The sequence below is a fragment of the Carlito syrichta genome, unplaced genomic scaffold (assembly GCF_000164805.1).
Source record: "Carlito syrichta isolate Samal-C Ts95f unplaced genomic scaffold, Tarsius_syrichta-2.0.1 Scaffold303603, whole genome shotgun sequence".
In the NCBI taxonomy this organism is placed as follows: domain Eukaryota; kingdom Metazoa; phylum Chordata; class Mammalia; order Primates; family Tarsiidae; genus Carlito; species Carlito syrichta.
Window position 1 is genome coordinate 348,490 of NW_007247699.1, and position 25,805 is coordinate 374,294.

General features: G+C 35.1%; 1 protein-coding gene across 1 annotated transcript in view; it reads left to right on the forward strand.

Moving 5' to 3' along the window:
• Positions 1 to 25,805, forward strand: part of LOC103261089 (lipopolysaccharide-responsive and beige-like anchor protein) — a gene marked incomplete at both ends in the record, with an annotated part of 464,304 nt that overhangs the window by 342,743 nt on the left and 95,756 nt on the right. The window lies entirely within an intron of this gene.

Here is a 25,805-nt window from a genome sequence, read left to right on the forward strand (position 1 = left end):
CTCTCTCTTTTTTTCCTAGTCAGAGTTTAACTCTATTGCCCAGACTGGAATGCAGTGACATGATTATGGCTTACCACATCCTCAACCTCCTGGGCTCAGGCAGTCCTTCTGCCTCAATCTTTCAAGTAGTTGAGACTACAGGTGTGCACCACCATGCCTAGCTAACTTAAAAAAAAAATTTTTTTTTTGTAATTGAGGTCTTACTATGTTGCCTAGGCTGGTCTCAAACTCCTGGGTTTGAGTATTCCTTCTGCTCTGGCCTCCCAGAGTATTGGATTACAGACATAAACCATAATGCCCAGCCTGTATTTGTTTATATGACTTTTTTAAAAAAGAGCTATTTTATATTTTCTGAGTTGATTACTATTGTATCATTTTAGTTCATACTTACATGCTCAGTGTTTTAAAACTGATAGAATATAGTTCTAAAGAAACAGTATTGGAATGTTTTCTCCTAATTCCTTAGCCCTTTATATTGGTGGACTTTTAAAATTTTTAATTCTTGAGATTTTGGGGTGGCATAACTTAGATGTCTATATTAACACTTGTCCATTAAAAATTTAGTATTAATTAGCCAACATGATTTGAGTTTACAAAATGAAGTTGATAGTAGCTCAACAAAGAAATAGAGAAACCAAGTACATATTTTTGAATGAGTTGGTTTTATTTCCTTATGTTCAGTAGAAGTAACAGGTTAAACAAAGGACTCAAAATGATCACAAGTACTTCATGTCTTTTAGAACCTTAACACTTTGCCATGATCATTATAAATGACTATTTTTCCTTTAGAAAGTGACTTGCTTTAAAATGATGTATGAAATAATATGTGTTTTGCATGTCCTGTTGTAATGATAAAGGTCATATAGTATCATTTACATAATCTCTACCCAGAAATGAACTCAGTAATATCCTTGGTATAACATATACATTATCTGAGGTTTAAAACTCTCATTATTCATGAAAGTTAATTTTACAGTGGGTGTGAATGATCTATCTTATAGCTGGTTGTTTTTTTTTTTTGATCATTCTATATAATAATATGGAGCAAAGCCTGCTCAAATAACAGGAAAACCAGTAAAGAGTGATGCATTTGCCTGACTCTGTGTATACCCGATTGGATCTTGATTGATGGCAATCATTTGTCTTTGTCAAAAAAGGGAGAAAAATTCAGACATTGAAATAGGAGTGCTATCAAACTTTCTACAATGGCAGAAAGATTCTATTAATGTGGCCATAGAGTATTAACTGTCTCTGTTGGGAAATGATAAAGAATGTTAATTTTTTTCCTTGAGCATATTCAAGTGTAAAATGCATTATTTTGTCTACTGTTGGGATTAAAAGAAGAATACTTTTGATTTATGGTAGACTGAAATTGATGAAAGCAAAAAAAAAAAAACTTAAAATGGCAAAAAGGATAATAGATCCTAATCCTTTTTATTATTATTATTTTTCTGAATGAAATAATAAAAATTTAGTATAGTGTCATAAAATCTTTACTGCTGCATTCCAGCTGCTATTGCACCTTGAAAGGCTCACTTCAAAGAAGGTTGAAGTTAGAAAAGGAAACATATTTTTAGCTGAATGTTTTATTCCTTGAAATTCTCCTTTTCCCTCAAATATTAGGGCAAAAAAGACAACTCATACAATTTTCTTTTATTGTTTTTAAATCTATTGAATTGTCTTGTTTTGATTTGGAAATACAAAGAAAATGTTAAAACTATAACATATTAAAAGACAGAAATGACAAATAGCATTTTGCATCAAGAACAATTATGACCTTTCATAATTTCTTGTAATAAGAAATATTTCTTTCTATACTATTATAAAAATATTTATGTGTCTTATAAGAATTGTATAGACGTTCTATTTAATTTCACAAATTTATTCTTTTTCAATTATGGTATTTTAGATTACTAATTTTTGTCTTGATTTTAAAGTCGTGTTAGAAAATAGTTCAAAATGAAAATGATATTCTATAGAAAATCCTTTAAAGATTGACTACTCTTGTGTTTATATTAATAATGATTTAACATTTATACTATAAAATTTGAAGTAAGTTAAGGCTTGTTATACCTCATTTATTAGAGAATTTTTTTGTGAAAGTGCTTTGGAGTACACTAAATTAAAGTTTTATTATTTGAATATCTATTGGTTAATTTTTAGCACACAGTCAGACTCTCATTTTCTGTTCCAATGAAATGGGACTAGAAATGATGAGCAGCCCAAAATATTTTGTACCTAACTTTAAAATGTGCTTTAATTTATTTTTCAGGCTAATCTGAGACGATGAACATAAACATGCTTTTGTTTTACAAAACTATATGATTTAGCTAATGGCTAAAAAATAAAGTTATAATCTTTTAAAATGAGTATAATATTGTCTTTCTATGTGAATCAAATGCAAATACATTGATATCAAGTTAAATGAAACTTTAATTAAATTTTTTGTTACTCTGAGTTGAAATTTTCATGTCCTTCTAATAGTAAGCGCATGCTTAGTGCTCAAACAGAAGCAATTTAAATCTTGTCTAATATGGGACAATGAAATATTAATTTGCTAAAAGTGGCTTTTTTAATGATTACTTTTTTACATGCATATTTAATTTCCAAAGTCGTGTCATTTTTTTCCTGTAAATTAGTTGTTGAATACCTTTATATGAAAACTGATGAATACCTTTATATGAAAACTGTGGTGCCTTATTTATTTGTGTATTTATTTATTTATTCTGTTACTACAAATAATGATTATTAATGGTATGTGATACTGAAAATGTACCCCTAGGATATAATGATAACTTCAAATTTTTCAGTGAAGGATAGGAATTCATAATACGTGATTAAGTTTGTCATTGACAAACACATAGCATAAACTTCTTACAATAATTATTCAAGAACAAGCTGTTAAAAATTACTTTTGGTAAAAACACTTCTGCACATGGGATTTGCAAATGTGAGAAACATTAACTCCATAATCCTAGTAGATATAGTATGTGGTTTACCTTTTCTTTGAAGCACTGTTTAGCTGTTAAATGTATGTGCCAATTTTTGAATGATCTGATCCAACATTTTAAAGCCAAAAGGATCCCCAGACATCATGTTAGGCCAGTTCAATTCATGCTGTAGACTGAGAGAATTCAGACTCAGAAGAATTGTGTTAAATACCCTCAGTTTCATACCTACTCAGTAGCATAGAATAATAGAAAATGAATATGTAGCATTCAAGTATTCTTTTGGCTAATCCAGTTGTTTTTGATCCTGGATGTACATTAGAATCATATAGAAAACTTTCAAAATATATGTTGGTACCAGGGTTCTGCTCTAAGAGATACTGATTTGGCATGAATATTTTTTAAAAGCTTCCCAGGTAAATGTAATGCTTATGCAAGATTGAGAATCCCTGAGTTAAATTATAATTTCTCTCTTTGTGATACTCATGATAGCTTGTACTCGGTAGAGTGAGTTTCTAAGTTAGATTAGGATACTGAGCATAGCTGCATATAGTGTTTTATAAGTAATTTTATATAACAAAATGGAGACCTTATGTTAGTGTCCATAAATGTTACTGTTTGGTTATTTGAGGTAAAATGTAATTCTGCCTACTTCTTGGAAAAGCTTGGAAGATAAAATTTTATTTTATCAGCCACTAGTAGTCTGAAACAATAGTTGGCATCCACACTGCCTCCACACATGTCACTGGTATGATGCATGCCTCTTGGTGACTTGGCTTATAGCAGGTCTCAAAAGGTGATTGTGGGGGAACAAGTGGCCCACATAGTTTGAAAAACTCTACTGGAGATTTTGATACATTCCGTACTGGACACTGCACTTCCTACTCACTGTCTCTTACTCCCTGTAACTGTTCTAAAGCATTAATGTACATTTTTCAATTTGTATCTCCTAAATTGTATTTCCTATTTTCTGGTCATTTTCCTTCATTACAAAGGGCTTTTTTTTGTTTGTTTTTTGAAAGTGAGAAAGCAGGACTTATTGAGAGGACAGAGAAGCTCCCACAGTGGGAGGGGATCTGCAGGGGTTCACAAAGGGCTTTTAAAAATAAGTTGTGAAAAAGCAAAACAACCCAATATAAAAGTAGTGTTTCCTGTTGAAAACAACTTAAGGATCATTTGTTGCGCTCTTGTCTTCTTCATTATCTAAAAACACATAATTTAAAAATGTTTAACGTATTAAAAACTTTATTTTAATTGAGAAATAAAAGTTGAGTATATTATGTACAATTTTATGTTTTGAAATTTGTATTCATTGTGGAATGGCTAAATTGAGCTATATATGTATTGTCTTATATACTTTAAAAAAACTCCTTATCTAGTTTAGTTTAATTAATATTTTAAAATATGTATTGTATAAATGTATTTAGTTTGTAAACATGTATAAGCATTAGTATACAATTTTACTACCAGCTAGTATTTAAACATACTTGTTGACCAACATTATAATGGAATATTTTTCTTCCCTTTGGATAAAAGTGCGCTTATGTGTGATACGTTGCTCTTGTTTGTGTGGTAACAAGGAATAGAATAAGATTCTGATAGGAGAAAGCAGAACTTATTGAGAGGAGGGAAGCGCTTAGCTCCTTCTAAGAATGGTAAGAAAAGTGAATAGTGTTTGTGTGAGTCTTTATTTGGTAATATGGGATATTAAGAAAATAGGGTATAAATAGTGCAAATTACCTGCTCAGAAAAAACAACTGAGTATCTAGTAATAAAAATCAAGTAATTTAACCTATTTAATTATTTAGCATAATAGCATCTTTATTCTAGATCTTAGTGACTTTTTATTGATTGGTATATCCTTTTATTGGAATTATATTCAGAAGTTTCAAAAAGGTGTTGAAGTTGAGTGTTGAACATTTTCTGTCTTTTTTTTTAAGATTTGAAAATATGGTTTATTTAGAAAATAGATTAGAGAGAGAGAGAGAGAAAAGGGGAGTTGGTCTACCTCCCCCAGATTGGGAAGGGGGCCAGACCTTACAGAAGAGCATGACTGAGCAATATTTTCTACTCATAAATCATAAAGGATTTAGGAAGAATTAGTAAAGGACTCTGAAGGAAACAAAAGTTAAAAAATGCATCATGTAGTAAATCCCCATCCTTGTACTTGAATGATGGTAATTTAGTCACTATCATTTACACATGTAGCATCTCTATCTCTATCTATCTATATCCATCTATCTATATATCTGCTAATATTTTACAATTGTGTATCTGTGCTCTGCTAAGTACTTAATTGAGTTATCTATATAATACAATTCTGTGTAGTAAGTGCAATTTCTAGCCCTACTTCAGAAATGAGATGCCATGGCTTAGAGAAACTAAGTATTTTTCTCAAGGTTATATAACCAGTAGAAGATTGAGTCTAAGTAAGAAGTTACAATTCTCTGCTATGTATAAAAGTGTACTGTAACATTGTTAATGCAACAAACATCAAAATTTTGACAGTATTTAGCACAGTTTTCTTATGAGAAAACCAGTAAGGCTTTTGTTTTACTTAGTTAAATCCTGTTTAGTATTATCACAATAATTTTGGATACATAGGTAATTTAATATAAATAATGATTAGTGTTTGCAATAGACATGTAAATAGGTTCCCATTGATTATGAACTATTTTAATAGCACCATTTGATTGAAAGGCATTATTTTGATAATTCTTGAAAATGAGTGAAAAACTCTGTCAAGTATGAGGCTTGAGTACTTACCAGTGCCAGTGCTGAAGTCTTTGTAAAAGACAAAAATAGGGCCAGGTATGGAGTTTTAAGCCTGTAATCCCAGCACTTTGAGAAGCTGAGGCCAGAGTACTGCTTGAGGCCAGAGAACTCCTTGAGGCTAGGAGTTCAAGACCAACTGGGCAACATGGCAAAACCCCCCAAAATAGGAAAAAAGTTTGCCAGGGATGTGGTACCTGCCTGTGGGCCTAGCTACTTGGTAGGCTGAAGCAGGAGGATGGTTTGAGCTCAGGAGTTAGAGGCTGCAGTGAGCTATGCTCGTACTACTACTGCACCTTAGCCTGAGTAACAGAGTAAGACCCTATCTCTATTTTAACAAGAGACAAAATTATTTTTCAGGCTATTAGTACATTTTTTGTTTCAGATTTTATTCTTGCTAGGTAGGCAGAGTTAGCATTGTTATACAGAGGGAAAGGCATGTGAATGAATGCATTTTAGTATTCTGAATTCTAATTGTTCAAATATGTATGTTTCTTGGCTTTTACCAAAACCAGAATGAGAATGCAGTTAGTACATAGCTATCACAAAATAACTATTTACATGAATCACACTGAATCTTAAAAAGATAGAGATTTAAAACATTTTACTTGAATATGTTTACAAAGGGAAAACAATAATGTAATCTATTCCTATAGTTTCTATCTTTTGTATATGTGTGATTGTGGAGGGTTAGTTCAGTTATCTATAAAATATTGAGGTTAATAGAGAGCTGTGGATATTGTTTAACATTTTGAAAATCTTAATTTTATAAGATTTTCTTATTTTGGTGGGAATATTTTTCTCAGGTCAGGATTCAAATTGGCAAGATTTGTTTTCTTTTTCAGTAGATAGGATATATAGAAATACATTCTCATTGTGAAATATTTAATCATTACGTGAAAATCTCCTTCACTACTTACTTCTACCCAGAAACTCTCACAGTGGTGAAGAAGTAAATGTTTTGATACACAGGCTTTTGGTTTCCCTCTCTGCGTTTGTAAACACATATAATTTTTTGTATAAATGGGGTCATGCTATATATAGTATATTACTTAGCTACTTATATTTTTACTTATATTCAATGCTATTTATATATATCGACCTCATTCTTTTGAAAATATAATTAATATTTCATAGTATGAGAATACTGTAGTTTGTTTAAGCTTTTCTACTGGTGGACGTTTAGCTTGCTTCCAATATTTCCTTGTTATAGAGATGCTGCAGTTCTGTCAGATTCATCTTCATCAGTATGTGTGAGCATTTCTGCAAAATTTACTTAGATGTGAAATAGATAAGTCAAAAGAAATTATGTGCAGTAAAAATTTCATTAAATCCTTCAAAATGCCTTTGTAGGGGCAAAGGTTGAACATACTGCCAGGAAGGATTTGTCAGCAGTGGTCTTCTACCTGCAGAAGCTTCCTGTTCTTTCTGGTCATCAGTAACTAGCTAGCAATCTGCCCTTGTAACCCAAGAGTTCATGCCTCTTTAACCAAGAGTGGGCAATTTGGCCTCCTGCCCAGCAGGAGTATAGGGAGGAGAGAGAGGAAATCAGCCTCTGGATGCTCTTGGGTGACCATTATCTCCACCTGCTGTTTCCATGTGTTGCCTTTGGCCTAGAGCTCCCAGTCTCCCTCAGAACACTACTCATCTTCTGTATGTATCTGAAATTTTACCTGTTGGGTTAATCCTACCAGATTTCAGTCTTTCAGGAATTCCTCAGACTTTCTGCTCTATTGATAGCATATTTATTTTCATGTGCTCAGTATACCATCTCACACCCAAATCTTTAGCTTAAGTATTCAAATCAGAGGCCAATGTATTATAAACCAGGTGTTGAGTTGCTTAAACTTGCTACCTCCCTTCCTGCCACAACCTCGTCCTTCTAGCCTATGGCACTTAACAGGGTAAAAAAAAAAGGAATAGAGTTTACAATACTGAACGATCTCTCACAGAAACAAAGATCTGAGCATCACATGTTCACTCATAAGTGGACCTTGAACAACTACCGTAATACTATAAGAAAAGGATTGACAGTGGTGGGAAACTATGGGGGCAGGGCAGGGAAGGGAGGTGGGATTAACAGTAGTCAGTATCTGTCTGGGGGAAAGGAGGGCACACCTCATCAACAAGGGTACCTGCACAATGAATATTTGTATACCTAACCCTGAAGTGTATCCCACAACTTTAAAATAAAAAATATATATTAAAAAATTAAGCCGGGCTCGGTGGCTCAGCCTGTAATCCCATGCCTTTGGGAGGCTGAGGTGAGTGGATTGCCTGAGCTTGGGGGTTCAAGACCCGCCTTGGCAGGCAAGACCTCATCTCTACAATAAATCAAAAAAATAGCCGGGCATGGTAGCGCACGCCTGTAATTCTGGCTACTCGGAAGGCTGAGGTGGAAGGATCGCCGTAGCCCAGCAGGTGAAGGCTGCGATGGCCAGGAGCGGCCGCTGCACTCCAGTCTGGGCAACAGAGACTCCAACTCAAAAAAAAAAAAAAATTAAAAAAAGAAAAACACGCTACTGCCTGCTTTCCTGTATGCTTACAGAAGTTTAATTCATCCTTACTTCTTCACCCACAGTATGTCCTATAGTCTTGGCTGGCAAGGAGAAAGAAAGGGTCAGACCAAGTGTTGTTGGTTTCCATCTAGGGAAGTTCATCTGTGCTAGTCCTCCTCTACATTGATCAAAACAATGCAACATTTCTTTCAGTACAAGCTGATACATAGCACAGCTGCACAGGTACATAGCACAGCTGCACAGGTGTATTTTATTGTATTTTGTTCCCTTTAGTCTCATGGTAAATATTATAAGGAAATACTGTAATTATAAGTAAGTAAAAAGTAATTTCATGCATTTCCTTCAAATAGTAGTCTTTGAGATTTGTAAGAAACTTGGAAGTAATAAGATTTTGAATATATACACAGACAGGTGTATGGAGTGCAACTAAGAGTGAAATACATAAGTAGTGTATCAAAATAGTAGCATGTTGAAGGTATCAGGGACGTGTACTTATTTAATCAGCCCATTTATATTAGTAAAGAGGACACTAAGGCCCAACTAGGTGATAGGGGTTTGCTAAGCCAGGTGTTATTTCTCTCTGTCTGGTGCTGGTTTTCACACACTATCTTGCTTTTACAGTATTGTTACATAGTGACATAATTAAGCTTTTTTAAAAAAAGTATGTATGTAAATACAACCAAGAATATATAGAAATTTGTTGAGCAATAAAAAGTATTTAGGAAGCCCAAAAGTTTTTAAAAAATTAAATGGTAGAGGAAAGGTTAAAAAATTAAATTGTAGAGGAGATCAGGTATAAAAAAAGCATATGAATCACTGTAAAATAGCACCTTTCAAAGCAGGTGTTTGGAGACCTTTTATGGCAGTAATTTACATTTTATGCAATATTTTTTCAATTGCTTTTACTGAAAATTCTTACAGTTTGCCATTTTTCTCCTTTATTTCATAATTTATTTTTTTTCCAAAGTAGGAAAAGAGATTGTAGGGGAAGAAGCATGAGAGGGTGTTGTTGAGCACTTTTATTTAACAACAGAATAATTCATCCAAAGAAAATATAAAACAAATGTTTTTTTAAATAGTATTTTTTCTCCTCTTAAAAAAATAGTGTTTTATTTACCTTCTTTATTTAACTCATGAAATTTTTTGACACATTAATGTTTATTCATGTAAATGTTTCATCTGGGTATTTAAATATGTATGTTAGTACAGTTTAGCAAATTTCTTTTTTACATAAATGGTATACAATACATATTTTTAGCTAAATTACATTCGATCAGGAATTGCATGCATCAGTAGTTGAGCACAAGTTATCCAATTTTTGATGCTACGTTGTATAAAATTGAGACTCCTTTGAGAACTTTAGTCTATTTTATGCCTTGATTTTGAGTGAAAAATCATTTTAATTTTGAATGTCAGCTTCATTTTAGATGTAAGAAAGAATGATTAGAATAAAATACATATTTATCATTTTGTTGGGCTTTATTAAGTGCATACTAGATGCTATCCACTGTGCTTGGAAGCATGGGATTCATACAAATGGGGGAAAAATGGACTCCCCCTCAGTATTAGAGCCTAATGATATTAGAAATGTACAGTTAGTTACAGCCTACTTTTATAATCTTATCAATAGAAATAATAAAATTGTATATGAATTTGTATAGTAATAACAAATAGAGTGATTATAAGAGGTTGAAATCTGTAGAATCTGAAATATGTAGACACACCTTTTTGTGCTAAACTTAAAAAATGTCGTACACTTAACAAACACTTATTGTGAAATTCTGAAGACTCACTAAATGTTTTCTAAGTAATTTGGAGTTAAACAGGTGTTGAGCTTTGCTATACTTGATAAAGGTCTATTTCATTTCCCCTGAGAATGATTCAAATCTTCATGGAGAAGGGGGAGAGAAAGCCACATCAGCTTCCAATTGTCAAAATTCAGTTTTTAAAAACTCAAGTCTTTTTCCCAATGGATTTCCAGATTGAAGAACATATGGACTCTATCTTCTGAGTAAAATACTTTCATTTTCCTTTTGAATTACTTTTAAGACTTCATCCTGATATGAGAAGTGTAAAATGAAACCATAAGGTGTTTAAACATCATGTACCTCTCTGTGATTTCTTTTTTTATTTTTCAGCTTGGATTGATAATAACCTTATAAAATTTAAAAATAATGCCTTTACTTTTCAAATTTTATATATTTTTTTCAGTATAGCTATATTTATTTTTCAGAGAGATAAAAATATAGGGATTATTCTTAGTGTTAATCTCTCTCTAATATGATTATTTTATGTATTTTAGTGGGTTTTAAATATATATTTAATTATCTTTTGATGTAAACTGCTATCTTAAGATATATGTACACACACACACACACACACACACACACACACACACACACACACACGATGTTTGCTATGAATTTGCTACATAATTAAACAGTGTTTTTAACACTTAATATGAGCAAAACAAATGCTGTAGCAGACCAGGAAGTTTACTTGCCATATTTGCAGTAAGCCTCATAAGTTAATTAGGACATGATATTGTTGCTGTTTGAGGAGATTTCAACTGAAAAGTTTGTTCTGCTATTAAGAAGATACAACTAATTATTTTATATAAATCATTTTTAAACTTGGGGGCTTATAGCTTTTGACTTTTAAAAAATTGCTACATTTACAAATTAGGAGTTGAAAGGGAAGACCTACAACTCAAATCACTTAATTTTCCTGTTTCCTAGTGAAAACAAGGTTGATGGAATATCATGAACCTTTTGGAATATTTCTGCATTTCATTTATATTTTTGGTAGTCTACATAATCCTTATATACTAAAAGATGACTTTTTTGAGGCAAGATCTTTCTTTAGATAGTATTTTTTGAGATAATACTTTAGTATAAATAAATGAAGTAAGCCGTGCTCGGTGGCTTAGCCTGTAATCCTGCGCCTTTGGGAGGGTGAGGTGAGTGGATTGCCTGAGCCCGCGGGTTCGAGACCCGCCTGGGCAACTTGGTGAGACCTCATCTCTACAATAAATCAAAAAATCAGCCGGGTGTGGTAGCGCATGCCTGTAATTTCAGGTACTCGGAAGGCTGAGGTGGAAGGATTGCCGAAGCCCAGCAGGTCGAGGCTGCAGTGGCCGGGAGCGGCCACTGCACTCCAGTCTGGTTGACAGAGTGAGACTCCAACTCAAAAAATTAAAATAAAATAACATAAATGAATTAGAATAATGAAAAGTAAATTTTTAATTACAATAATTTGCAGCGGCTGGGTATGTGAGTATAAAGGCAAGAATAGAAACTATCAGAATCTTCTAACAGTGCATTTTAATGTGTTAGCATTCTTATGTGATTAAGAATCAAGGTTTAATGGTTATAGCAAAAAACTTATTAAACAAAATGAATGTATAGCCTGTATGGTTTCTGTGTACCCCAGGAAGAATGGAGGAAAGCTTTGACATAGATACTGAGTTATTTAAATTGATAGTGCTTTTTGTTATTCATCTTAAATATCTAGAATTCCACCTTTCTTCTATTCATAGTCTTCTCATTCTATATTAATATTGTTATTATATATGAATTAAGTGTTTTATTATTAAAACATATTTGATTCCTTGTGGGGTTTTTTTGGAAACCGTTCATATTTTAGTTCTTGAAATTAATATAGGTAGGAATATTGCTTGTTAGAGCTATGTTAACTCTCATCAGTTAGTTTTTCTTCAGGAACTATTTTTGCTTAATTTTTATCTTTCTATTCAAAGTTGAAAATTGATACTTTAGTGTCAATATTTGAAGTATAAGTCCTAGTTAACTAGCTTGCTAACAAAATGCACTAAACTATTTTGTCGCTGGAAATAAATGAACTGAACATGAATGAACCCTTAGAGTCTCAGCATTTGTGATTTTGACTTTTTGTCTTCAAATTATATCAGGGGCAACTAAAAAAAAACTTGAAATTTACTTATAAAAAATTGTGTATTTATTTTTTCATGTTTAAACTTCAGTCACCTTCAGAATATTCTCTATTTGATGCATTGCACTTATTGAGATGCGTTTTCCACTGCTCAAAACAGTTTTTGAAATCATCAGTTTTATGCCTTTTTAGTGCTTCTGACATTTTTTTGTTTTATCTCTTCCACCTCGGTAAAACATTTCTCTTTGAAGACTTTTTTCATCCAGGGAAACAAAAAAAAAGTTGGTAAGGGCGAGATAGGGTAAATAGTAAGGGTGCTGGTTTGGGTCAAAAAATGCTGAACACTCAGCATGGTGTGGGCAGATGGGCTCCTAAATCACTCATCATGAAATGGGCAAACACACTGAAAGAAGAATCTCCAAAAAAAAAAAATCTACCAAAGGTGAATGAATATAGCCTCTTACACAACGACGCTAGCTAGTACACTGATGCCAGTGGTTTCCTAGAACACTTACCTCGTGAGGGAAGTCAGTACTACATGGGGTTTATCTTCCAAAAAATAATTCTAGGTTTTTTACTCCCCACCCCCTGTATTAGTCTATACTTAGGCTATTCTGGCATGTCAGGGTCTTCTACAATCTCTTTATATTGTAAAGTTCCATGGCATTTATACGGTGTCATTTGGTAGGACTATTTACATTAAGTTTTCCCCTGTTTATAATGTGTTAAATTCAGTAAAGAACATATGTGACTTCTTTACGGCATTTTGAAAGATTTTTTTCTACTTGCTGAGCTTATTCTCTCTCATTCTTTCTTGAACTGACTTCACTCAGTCTTTGTCCCACCATTCTTCTGAAACTGTTTTTGTCAAGGTCACTGGTGACATCAATATTGTTCAATCCATATTCAATTCTCAATTTTTGTCTCACTTGATTTATTGGTACCCTTTGGTATGACTGATTATTGTCTTCTCCTTGACACACTCAATTGGTTTCTGAGACACTTGATTCTTTTGGTTTTCCTCTTACCACTGGCCTCTGCAAAATTTCATGCTGGCCCCTCCTCATCTTTTCAACTCTTTGTTATTAGGGTGACTCAGGCCTTCATTTTTGGGTTTTTTCTTTTCTAATTTCCTCTCTGTCTCTACTCTCTTCCTTGAGGCTCTGAGCTACTCCACACCTATATTATATGAGCCCTGTCCATCAGTGTCTCTCAGGGTATATAAATACCCTGTCAGGTTCTTTCCCTTGAACTCCAGACTCATATACTCAGTTGTCTACTCAGTATCTCTGCTTTGATATCTGTATTGGTTTGGGCAGTGTAAGCTGCTTTTAGACTGGATTCCAGAATCGCAGTTAGTGGCAGACTTTAATAGAACTTTTTTTCTTTTTCACACAAATTATAAAACATTTCTGAAAGGTGATATCCCCCATCCTATAACTCTGTTATCTTTAGTTCTTGGCTTCCAAGACTGCCACATTCATCTGCTTCAAGGTAGTAGAAGGGGAAAGAGATGTTCAATTGTATGTAGAAATGTTTTATCGACCAGGCTTGGAAGCGGCTCAGTCACTCCTTCATGACTTGCATACACTGGCTGGAAGTTAGTCACGTGACCACACTTAATTGCAAAGGAAATTGGGGAATGTATTTTAGTTATGTGCCTAGAAAGAAGAGGCAAAGGGGTCTGGTGAATAGTTAGTCCTTTTCTGCTACCGATTTTCAATAGGCACCTTAGAATAAAACATGTTTAAAACCAAATTTTAGACATTCTTTATGTATTCCTTCACATTCTCTTCCATCTCAGTGTCAGTTTTGTTCTTCCATTTTCTCAGATCAAAATCTTTGTAATGTCCTTGTAGTCTCTCCTCTCACACCCCATGTATGATCTGTTAGTAAGTCCTTTTGACTTGCTCTTCTAGAATTTTACATATCTAGAATGCTACTTTTTACTATGTTCAGTTCTGCAACTTGTTCCCAGATGTTATTATCCCTTTCCTAAATTATAGAAAAAGTCTACAAACTAGACTTGCTTATTGATATTGCTTCTAACAGCACCCTTCTCACTCATAGCCAATCTCTTGCAGGAGCCAGAGTGATCATACCAAAACAAGTCAGATGTCACTTCTCTGCTTAGAGTCTTCTAATGTCTCATCCCACAGAGTATAAAAGTCAAATTATAACCTCTGAGTTTTTACATGATTTGGATCGCTTAGTAACTAGCTGATCTCTACTTATTCTGTAACTCTTTATCCATCCGAGTTGACCTCCTTCTGGTTCCATGGTGTCACCAACTGTGTCCATCTCAGCGCCTTTGCATTATTATTTTTCCTGCCTGAAATTATATTCTATTAAGATATTTGCAGCTAGGCTCGGTGACTCAGCCTGTAATCCCAGCACTTTGGGAAGCCGAGGCGAGTGGATTGCCTGAGCCCGCGGGTTCAAGACCAACCCAGGCAACTTGGTGAGACCTCGTCTCTACAATAAATAAAAAATTAGCCAGGCAGTCGTAGCATGCACCTGTAGTTCTGGCTACTTGGAAGACGGAGGCAAAAGGATCGCTGGAGCCAAGCAGGTCGATGCTGGGGTTGCCATGAGTGTGCTACTGCACTCCAGCCTGGGTGACAGAGTGAGACTACCACTCAAAAAAAAAAAAGATATTTGCATAACTGATACCTTCACCTCATTCACCTCCATCTTTGCTCAAATATTGCTTTTCCAGAGAGTCCTTTCTTAATAATCTTATATGAAATATCAACATATCCACTATTCCCCCTGGTATTTTTTATTCCTTTTTTATGTTTATTTATTTTTTTTGTGGTACATATTGTCATCTATGGCACATATGGCTAGAGTATCACTATGGTTTCATGTCTCTTTCCATAGAGTACAGTTGTTACTGGGAAATGGCTTCCAGCCAGGGCCCATATTTCTCTTGTGGTGGTACATGACTTGGAGAGAGGTTAGTGGAATGTGAGTAGAGGACAGGTATGTTATTTCTGGGCTGAGGGCATGTAGCATCTCCTGGTCCTTTGTTATGTTCTTTTCCCGTCTCTATACTTAGCTTTAGGACTTTGATCTCTTGACTTCAGTTCTAGACCTATTTTGTTTCATGTAGCAATTAATTTTGTACATCACATACTCTGGAACCTGTTTTTTTGTTTTTTTTTTTTTTTTGAGTCAGAGTCTCACTCCGTCACCCAGACTGGAGTGCAGTGGCCGCTCCCGCCCACCGCAGCCTCGACCTGCTGGGCTCCGGTGATCCTTCCGCCTCAGCCTTCTGAGTAGCCGGAATTACAGGCATGCGCTACCATGCCCGGCTGATTTTTATTTTTGTTTGTTTGATATATTGTAGAGATGAGGTCTCGCTGCCCAGGGGGGTCTCGAACCCGCGGGCTCAGGCAATTCACTCACCTCAGCCTCCCAAAGGCGCGGGATTACAGGCTGAGCCACCGAGCCCGGCTGGAACCTGTTTTATTGTGAACAAACTGCCTTGTATACTTGAGCTTTTCTTTCATGTCTTTATTCCTTTATACTAATTGTCTCCCTTTTATCACAGAGAATTGTAGGCAAATTTTAATAATATTTTAATATGATAAATCAGAAAAATTGAAATTTAAAAATTAGTATTGAAGGCTCTCATTGTATCTTGCTCAAATTATTTCAGTAACCTTCTTACTTGTGTCCTCTTTTAAGATATTTCTTCCCTCCAGTCTAATTTTTATATTATTCTGCAGTCACAGTACTACTTCAGATTCTTCAATTTCTCTTCATTGCTGTAAAACCCAAGCTCCTTAGCACAACATGGACAATGTTAGGAGTTCAGCCTAGGTAGAAGAGAGTTGAATTATCAGGTGCAACAGAAGCCAATTAAAGCAACAAGCCAAAAATGAAACAGGATGCCATTAATCATGTAGTGTGATGATATAAGCAAGAGTCTAAAACTGAAGGAAGATGCCTGATCCCCGTATTCCATTTTCTTCTGTGGAATAGCACACTTGTTGAGGGTGTCAGTGTGGTTTTGTGCAGATGTTCAGAGTCATCTCATCGTTGAGGGATCCTAAACTAAAGACTCTGGCAGTTTTATAGACTCTGAGGTCGAAGAGAGGGCTTGGGTAGTGGTCTTGTAATAGGCTAAATCATGGCAGGATTCCTTGAGACCAGTTCAAGCTGCAATTAGCTCTGGTTGCACCACTGCATTCCAGCTTGGGTGACAGACCAAGACCCCATCTCTAAAAAGTAAGCAGATAGATAGATACGTTGGAAGGAGATGGATGGATGGATGGATGGCTATAGGCAGGATCAGAGTGGAGAAAGGTGTCCTCAGGGTTTCCCTTTCCTCCCTTAGAGTAAGGAGACCCAGGCAGAGGTGCCTGAAGAGGATCTTGGACCAGACCTAGTAATGAAGTCATCAGGGCTAGAAATGTGAATATGCCAAGATCTTTGCTGGCCTGAGAGACTTGGGATCTTAACTGCAATGCCCTCCAGAGACTGCAAAGCATCTGCTGTACATCAAGTCTGTGTAAGGAAGGCAGATTTATTCCATCAGACCTGTTAGTAAAGTCTTTGTAATTGCCTATGATAAGGCCTGAAAAAAAAATCACACATAGTTTTTAAACTAGGAGCCAGACTCCTGAAACTATTTTTCACAAGTTGCTCCTCATTTCTGTAGACTCTTGTTCAGCAAGAGACTTGCTCTTTTTGCTTTATACCCTTTGAAAATTTTAGAAACACTTAACTTTAGCTTATGTGCAGTTGTTTTACTTATTTGGCTTTGCTAATGCTATTTCTTCACAAAGCCGTCACTGAGTTAGTGAGCAGGTACCCATTAGATGGGTTTGCAGCCCTCGCTGCCCTCCCCCCATCTGTCAACTCTGACTCAATTTGTGGGTTACTCTCTTCTAAGAAGGCTTCTATTATTTTGAATGATTCCTTTCCACCCTGTTCCTAAGACACTTTTTGCGTATGTTATAATTGTCCATTCATATATGTTTCTCTAATTGGATTGTAAGGTCCTTGAGGATAATTACTCTTTATCACCAAATGACTCTGAATCTCCAATGCCTGGCATATCTCCTTTGTGTATTGTTGGTGCGCAATAAGTGTTTGTCAATTAAATGAGTAAGTGAATGAATAAGTGAAGTATATTGGCTGGGCATGGTGACTCAAGCCTGTAATCCCAGCACTTTGGGGGCTGAGGTGAGAGGTTCCCTGAGCCCAAGGGTTTGAGACCAGCCTGGGAAACATGGTAAGATCTCATCTCTACAATAAATCAAAAAATTAGCCAGGTATGGTAGTGTGCTCCTGTAAATCCGGCTACTTGGAAGACTGAGGCGGCAGGATCAGCTGAGCCCAGCAGATTAATGCTGGGTGGCCATGAACATGCCACTGCACTCCAGTTTGAGTGATGGGGCGAGATTCCAAGTTAAAAAAAAAAAAAAGAAATATATTCGTTTTTCATCCCTGGTCTTTTATGGTGTGGTCCCAACTTACCTTTCATATCTCATTTCCTACTGAACCAACTAAATAAGACTGCTTCCAATTTTCAGACCTTTGTACCGTTAATTGTTCTACCTTAAAAGCCTACAATGCCATTGTCTTCCTTGTGTATCAGTTGAAAATTGACCTCTTCTGAAGGATTTTTCTAAAAAAAACCAAAACAACTCTTGTTCCTTAAAGTCTCTCTTGATCTCTTTTAAACACACATGATCACTCTTTTCTTTGAATTTCCATTGTTCTGGGCTCTTACTTTTTTTATGGTGTGGATGTTAGGCCATATGATTCTTTGCTTGCTTATTTTATCTCACTTGGTAGATTTTAAGTGCCTTGAGATTAAAGACTATGATTTCCTCATGAATATTTTTTATTGTACCGTAGCCAGTGCTTTTCAAATAGCAGCAGGTACTTAGACAATGTTTGTACATGAATATAGTTAAGCCAACGCAAAATTGGTCATTGAGAACCAGGAAAAATGAAATGTGCAAAGAAAGAGAGGAATATAAATCACTTCAGAATGTGAGTAATTGCTTCAGAATTGAAAGTAGTAGAAAGTTTCTAGGAGATGACAGCAACTGTTCAGAGAACTGGCTTCCAACTGTCCTTAAAAGCTGGAAGTGTAAAATAATAGGCCTGTTTTCCCCTGTGGATAAGGAGCACATACTTTTTGTTAATGCTTTAATTTATCTAGGTTCCCAAACGCAGTATATATTTTTTCTTTTATCCTACTTAAAGTCAGCATTTTCCTGAGAGCTTGGATTAGAGGCAGGAAGCGCTGGGTTATGCTAGGTAGTTGCTTCACATAAGCCTTTAGAAATTATTGAAAGATAAAAATGTTATACTGTGAAGGCTGACTGTTTTTGCTTTTCCTTTTTCTCCCTATTACATACTGGTCTTGAAAACAACATCTACAACAACAACAACAACAACATGGTATAGGGCCTGAATTTGAGAGAAATGAAGGTTCTAAATGCCAAAGCAGTGGTTCTTGGAAATGAGATTGCTTCATGTATATGCTTATAAAGCATCTTGTCCTTCCAAATTTGGGGCAAATGATGGGGTTATTAGAAATATTCCCGAAAATTAATAGCTTCAGGCTACTTAGTAACAGATGCTGACCTATACTACACAATAGTTTGTGTTTACCTTGGTTTTACTTTTCATTGGAAAGCAACAAAGTTTGTAACTGCTTCCCCCTTGTCTGATGATTGTACTATTTCAGCTCGGAATAATGCTAATACTGGAGTATTAATTTTGCAGTTGTCCTTTATTGAAATTTGTGTTGATAGTTTTCATATATTTTATTTTAAAAATTTGGTCCTATTTAAATCTGTCACTTTATAAAAGAGATGTTTAGACTCATACCAATACAGTAAACTGTCATGATGAGGTATATTAATGATGAGTATATTAATAAGCCTGATTTTAACATCTTAGCCAAAGTAGCCTGGGAACATTTTAGTAATGGAAATTCCTAGATGGGAGGTCTAGCTTGCTTTCTTAGTCAGCCTTCACATAAAATAACAGGCCTATTATTTTACACTTCCAGGTTTTAAGGACAGTTGGAAGCCACTCAACTTCTGAGTCTCAATTCTTCACCTGTTTTGTAGGGGTTATATCCCTAACTTACAGGATTGTTTTGAGAATTAGATCACATGTAAAATACTTAGTAGTGTGCCTGATGCCATTAGGGGCAATTGATAAACTTTAGTCCCTATCTTCTTTTCAGGAGCTTAACGTAGTATACTTCTCAAAAGAGGTCCTGTCTCCCTAAGACTTCAGATGATTCTCAGTCTACATTATTCAGCCACATGATTATTTACCACAAACTTCTTCCTATCCCCATCACTTCTGAAGTTTGAAGAAAGTCTTCAAGTGTCGGATAAACCCCCATTCTTTCATTCTAGGCATGTTTTAGTACAAGTTGAAAACTCACAATAGCAGTAAATAAGGGGACCAGATATGTTGATTAAATAGAAGTCTCGATTGCATCAAATGCACATTGCTTCACATGTCATTTATTGATTAATTATCGTTAATATAAGTAGCTTGGGATGCAGGATGAATTTGATTTTTCTGATGAATCAGGATCTAATAAAGCCCTGCTGAATTATTTATTTTATTGGGGTCCAGAATTATCGTGGGTTTGTCGCTGTTACCCATCCCAGCCTACTCATTTTCTTTAACTTCCTTATTTTGTGCTGCCTACCAAATCAGTTCAAAAACTTGGGTGTATCTAGTCAACTACTCTTTTTACTCCTGCTCCCGGTTATTGTATGGCAGGGTGTTTGTGTGGTGGGGGGTGAATCAGAGTCGTGCACATTAATGCCACACTAGATGAATGATTTCTAATCTCAAGCTGAATGTTTACAACTATTTAGTCATCCTTAAATTTTTCCTTAGTCAGCTTTCTTTCATATTCCCTAAGGCAACTCCTCTATATTTTATCCCTCTTTTTAATTCTTCAGTCAAAAATCTGCTCTTTAATAAAGAAAATAGAAATAATCAGGCCAAAGTCAGGTCTTTGGGGTTTTTTTCTTCTTTCCCACCCTAAATTCATTTCTTAAAATAGAGTCTTTCATCCTTTGATTTTGCTACAAAGTGGTAGCTTTCAAGTTCATCAAGTTATCTTTTCTCAGGATGGTATCTCTTCTGTTTTTCTAGAACCCTGCTCCCACCACCCACTGCCTCCCCTCAGTGCCATCTTCTGGCTCTTATATTTCTTTGGACTTCTTTACCTTCTTTAAAAAAACTACCACCATATGACCCCAATTCTTTTCATGATCAACACTTTTGACAAGAAATTCAATATTAACCATCTGACCAAAGCACCAGCATTTTATTGTCTGCATTTTCTTCCAACAATTGTAATCAGACTGAAGTATATTATCTCTCATAGGAAGAAGTGCCATATATATGTTTGGGGACAGGTTTCTGGCTCCTTTTTTCTGCAGTTATTTCAGTTTTTTGTCTCTGATGCATGAACTGTTTCCTCACTCTGGTTTCCTTCATGGATGTGTTGTGGCTTCCAGCAACCTGACCTATGTGTTTCATTGTTTCAGAACATCAGGAAAAAGAACTTATCCCAAGCACTGAATAAAAGTTTTCCATTCCATATTGGTGAAAAATGATTGCTAGGTAAAATGTATGCAGTCATTTTCTTAAAGCTGGATTCCTAAACCAATCACTGGTAAAAATGACAGGATTATCATAATTTGATCAGTTTTTCATGAGTCACAGAAACATTTAAGAAGTGGTAGATATCTGAATGAAATTCTAATTCAGTTATTAGGAAAGAGGAGAGAAGTGAATGGTAGACAGGCAAACAAGTGAGTACTTCAATTTTTGAATTATAAAACTGAAATCCTCACAAAATGGAAGCAACTCAAATGTTCATCAGCTCATGAACGGATAAACAAAATGTAGCATATCCATACAATGAAATATTCAGTGATAAAAAGGAATGAAGTATTGATATGTGCTATAACATGAGTGAATCTCAAAAAAACATTATGCCAAGTGAAAGAAGCCAGTCACAAAATTCTGTGTATTTACTACATGATTCCATTTATATATGATGTCTAGAATAGGTAAATATGAAGAGAAAGAAAGCAGGCTAATCATTGCCTACTGGGGCTGAGAGAAAGAGATCATGAGGAGTAACTTGTGATAGGGATGGGATTTCTTTTGGGGGTCATAAAAATGTTCTAAAATTAGATTATGATGCTAATTGTACAACTCTAAATATAATAAAAACCATTGAATGGTACATTTTAAACAGGTGAACATTATGGTATATAAATTGTATATTTTAAAACTTTGAAAACACAAAAAAATATATACAAAGCCTTCTCTTCATTCTTTGTCCTTCTAGACAAACTGGGTGCCAAAAAAAATGTGTATACCTCTTAAGAGACGGCTGACGTAATCAGAAGTGTCTGGCCGCTGAGCACCTCTTGTAATTGCAGAAGTCATACGTGACCTGTTTGAGTAGTACCATTTTAATACAGTTTTTTCCTTAAAATATATACATTTTTGGCACCTTCTGTATTTAAGCAGAATTAAATATTGGTACCCACTCACTGCTTTGAGAAGTCTTTGCTCATTTGTGTTTTTTGGCAGCATTCTATCTTGGTTCTCCTATTATCTTACTGACTATAAGGATGTCGCTTTTCTCTTACTGATCTTTTTTCTCTTTTGCAATTTCTTAAGTATTGGCATTTCTGAGATTCATCCTCAAATTTCTTCTGTCCTTTCAGTATACTTTTCTCTGGGTCTAGACGCACAATACCTGGCTTAAAATAAACACTCAGTAAATTTTTTTGACGTGAATGTCTAAATACACTAACTCTTAAGGCTGATCAGTCTCCCAGTTTTCTCCTTGTAGTGCAGGCCTCTCTTTCAAGTTCCAGAGTTACGTTGCTTGCCTATTAGGAACACCTGCCTGGATGTTGTTAGCATAGGTTATTTTTCCCGACCACACCTGCTTACCCTGCATTCATTTTAGTTAATTGCATCTTTGACCTGGACCCGGTGACTTGGCCTGTAATCCCAGCACTTTGGAAGGCCAAGGCGAGTGGATTGCCTGAGCCCAGGGGTTCGAGACCATCCTGGACAACTTGGTGAGACCTCATCTCTATAATAAATCACAAAAATTAGCCAGGTGTGGTGGCATGCATTTGTAGTTGGAGCTACTTGGAAGGCTTAGGTGGAATGATCGACTGAGCCCAGCAGGCCGAGGCTGTGGTGGTCATGAGCATGCCATTGCACTCCAGCCAGGGTGACAAAGAGTGAGAGACTCCAACTCAAAAAAATAAATAAATAAGCAAACAAATAAATAAATAGCTTCTTTATACTCTTACTTCCCCTTTGCTACAACCCTCAATTTCATTCTCATCATCTCCTTTTTCCTCACCTCTCAGATTGAATGTCTAAAGAAGTCTTATCTGCTCTACTTCAGATATGCTTCCCAACTCTTTATTTCGAGCTCCATCCCCACTGCCTTAATCTAGGCCTCCTTCCTGTGGCTGCCATTAAGCATACATGGCTGATCATTTTAACCCTCTGTTATGAAAGCTTGATGATGTCTCTGTTGACTCTAGGATGTAAAAGTAGTTACTTAGCAATACAAGGCCCTTTGAAGTCTGGTAGTAAATCTATGTTTTTCTCCCTTAACTTTTGCCATTCTTAGGCTAGCTGGCTATGGTATTTCTTACCTGAATTTCCTTAGATAAAGGTGCCCTTTTATGTCCCCATGCCTTTATCCAAGCTGTTTTTTCTTTTTTATCATGCCTTTTCCATTTTGTCCAGCAGACTTCAGTTTATCATTTGAGTTTCTGTTTAAAAGTCATCTATTCACTCTTTAATCAATTGATAAGTGGTGGCTTCTTTTGATAGTTACTGTGCTTGGTCAGAGAATTAGAAAGATACAAACCCTTGTCCTCATGGAACTTACAAAATAGAACTTCATCAAAACCTTAATGAAATCCTCAATCCTCCCAGGCAGGGTTAATTAGTACTTTGATCATAGCTATAATAGTAGTCAATAAAATGTTCAAGAGGACAGGTCATGTAGTGCAAAGCTCATTGGCTTACAAGTCAATAGTCTCTTCTTAGTGTCTTCATCTTAAAAATGAGAATAACACTATTTTTTTTTTTTTTTTGAGTTGGAATCTCACTCTGTTGATCAGGCTGGAGTGCAGTGTTGACTGGCTGGGCTCCAGCGATCCTTCTGCCTCAGCCTTCCAAGTAGCTGAAACTACAGGTGTGCACTAACACGCTCAGCTAATTTTTGATTTATTGTAGAGACGAGGTCTGCCAAGTTGGCCAGGCTGGTCTCAGATCCACAGGCTCAGGCAATCTAATCGCCTCGGCCTCCCAAAGTGCTGGGATTACAGGCTAAGCCACTGAACCTGGCCCATGGCAGGATTGTTGAGGCTTAGTGACAATGTGTATAAAAGAGCACAATGTCTAGTATAGAGAAGCCAGAAGCAATGTTATACATTTTAATGTTGTATTATTTTTCATGTTTAATAGTTTCCTTATCCTCAATGTACCATAAGAAAGTTCTAGGCTAAGCCCAGCATCATTCAGTTGTGTATACCATGATCTGGTACATAGTTGGTGCTCAACATATGTTTGGTGAATTTTTAAAAATTAGATTTGTAGGGAAAATATATCTGATTTGTCTCAATAGTGAGACAGCTAAGGTGAATTTTAAGGCTTCTGGACCCAATGAAATCATTTATTTTAATGTTTTTTCTAAATGTCTTGTTAGAGTTTTAACTGGTAAATAACATTAGATTTTTATGTTCTCATAACTTTGCTTACTTCCTGGTAAGAATACATTATTGAATAAAGAAATAGTCAACAGGCTAACTGTAGCAGCTTGGGATCATTTGGTAAATAATTGAGGTGGTTGCAAAATTGTATTTTTGTAAAATGCCCTAACCTATAATTAATTGAAGATGAGTTTCTAGATGGCCCTTAAAAAGCAAATAGAGACATATACACAACAGTAACATGCAGAAATCATAATTACATAAATAGAATTTTGCCTGACTAAATAAAATATGATACTCTAATATCTCAATGTAATGTAAAATTATGTCAGGCCTCAGTGGAGAGAGAATCCTACTCTTATGCTGGAATCTACACAATTGAGGGATTCTTTTTTGGTTTTCTTTGTCCTTTTCATTAAGACAGTATAATGCGTAGATCACTTGCACTTGATTTATAGTTGGTACTTGGTAAATAGAGGTTTTAGTTAATATTCTTTCTATATATCTGCATGAGGGCAAGATAGATTTCAGTTTGTGAGATAAAGCATTCTCTTATATTGCATGATACCCTATAGTATCTAAACATTATTTCACCAAGATTTATGCAGAAAATGAAACTCTTCTGGAACTTAAGCTCCTTTATATTTAGCTGACAGTGCACTGAAAGTGTCTACTACTTTTTAGGGTCTACCACTTAAATATTAAGTTGTAATTAATATGTGTCATGAATTTTTAATTTAAAAAATGGAAATAGAAGCTAGCCAGATACAGGAGTTTAAGAAAAAAAAGGTAATATAAACGTTTAAGAACAAAATATGAAGTGTTAAAATCTTCTAGGATTGAGAATTTTATCCAGAAGAATTTATTACTGACTTCTATTAAGGTCATCAAGATTTATCAGGTATTGTCAGAGGAAAGTTGGGTAGGGTAGAAAATGGGAAATTTTTCTAATATGATTTTTTTTACTGTTTTTCTTTTTAAAACTAAGATTCTTTTATTGACATATATCCAAGTTATATTAAAATGACACTAAAACCAATGTCATTTGGTTGGCGTACACACATCTGATTTATTTGATAATGGGTGCCAATTCATTTAGGTGGTAGAATAAATGGAACACATACATACTCCGTCTGATTTCAGTAACTAACATTGTTTTGGAAACTATTCTGCTTTAATAAAATATCCAGAAAATAATATAATAAAGCAATGTGAACTTAATGACTTTAGTTAAATAAGTGTTATTGTTTCTGTTATGTACTTGATTATTCTGCTCATTGAATTTTGCCTGTATTTTAACTGTCAAGCCTCTTTTTTTAATCTGACTGCTTTTTCCTACAGCAGAGAAATATTAAATGTGAAACTGCCACTGATATTGTCTGAAGGGCCTTATTCTGTTCGTTATCCCCAAGTTTAGATTTAACTTCGGGAGACAGAGAGAAAAAAAGGAGCCTTAGCATGGAATGAGAAGAGGAATATGCAGAGTGTTCTCATAGGACTTGGGCTGTAGTATATGCACAATGAGCACTGCATAACTCGAGGACGTGCAGTTTACATAAATTTTGTTGTGAATGATGCCCCCTGGAGGTGTGTAGCTTAATAATCATGTAATAGGGCTCTGTTCTATCACATATTTTTTTTTTATTTGAATTACTTATTTTCACATCTATCTCCTCCAGTATAACAGGGACGACATTTAATAATCCTTGTATGCCAGCTGTCTCAAGGTAGTCAGTAATTGCTATTAGAAAATATTTTAATATCTTGTTAGAATATTTGTCTATTCATATCATTAATTGGCAAATAGGATCTGAAGAAATCTAAACCTTAAAAACTCTTATAATTCAGATGTGAGAAATATTAATCATATTTTTATAGTTGTG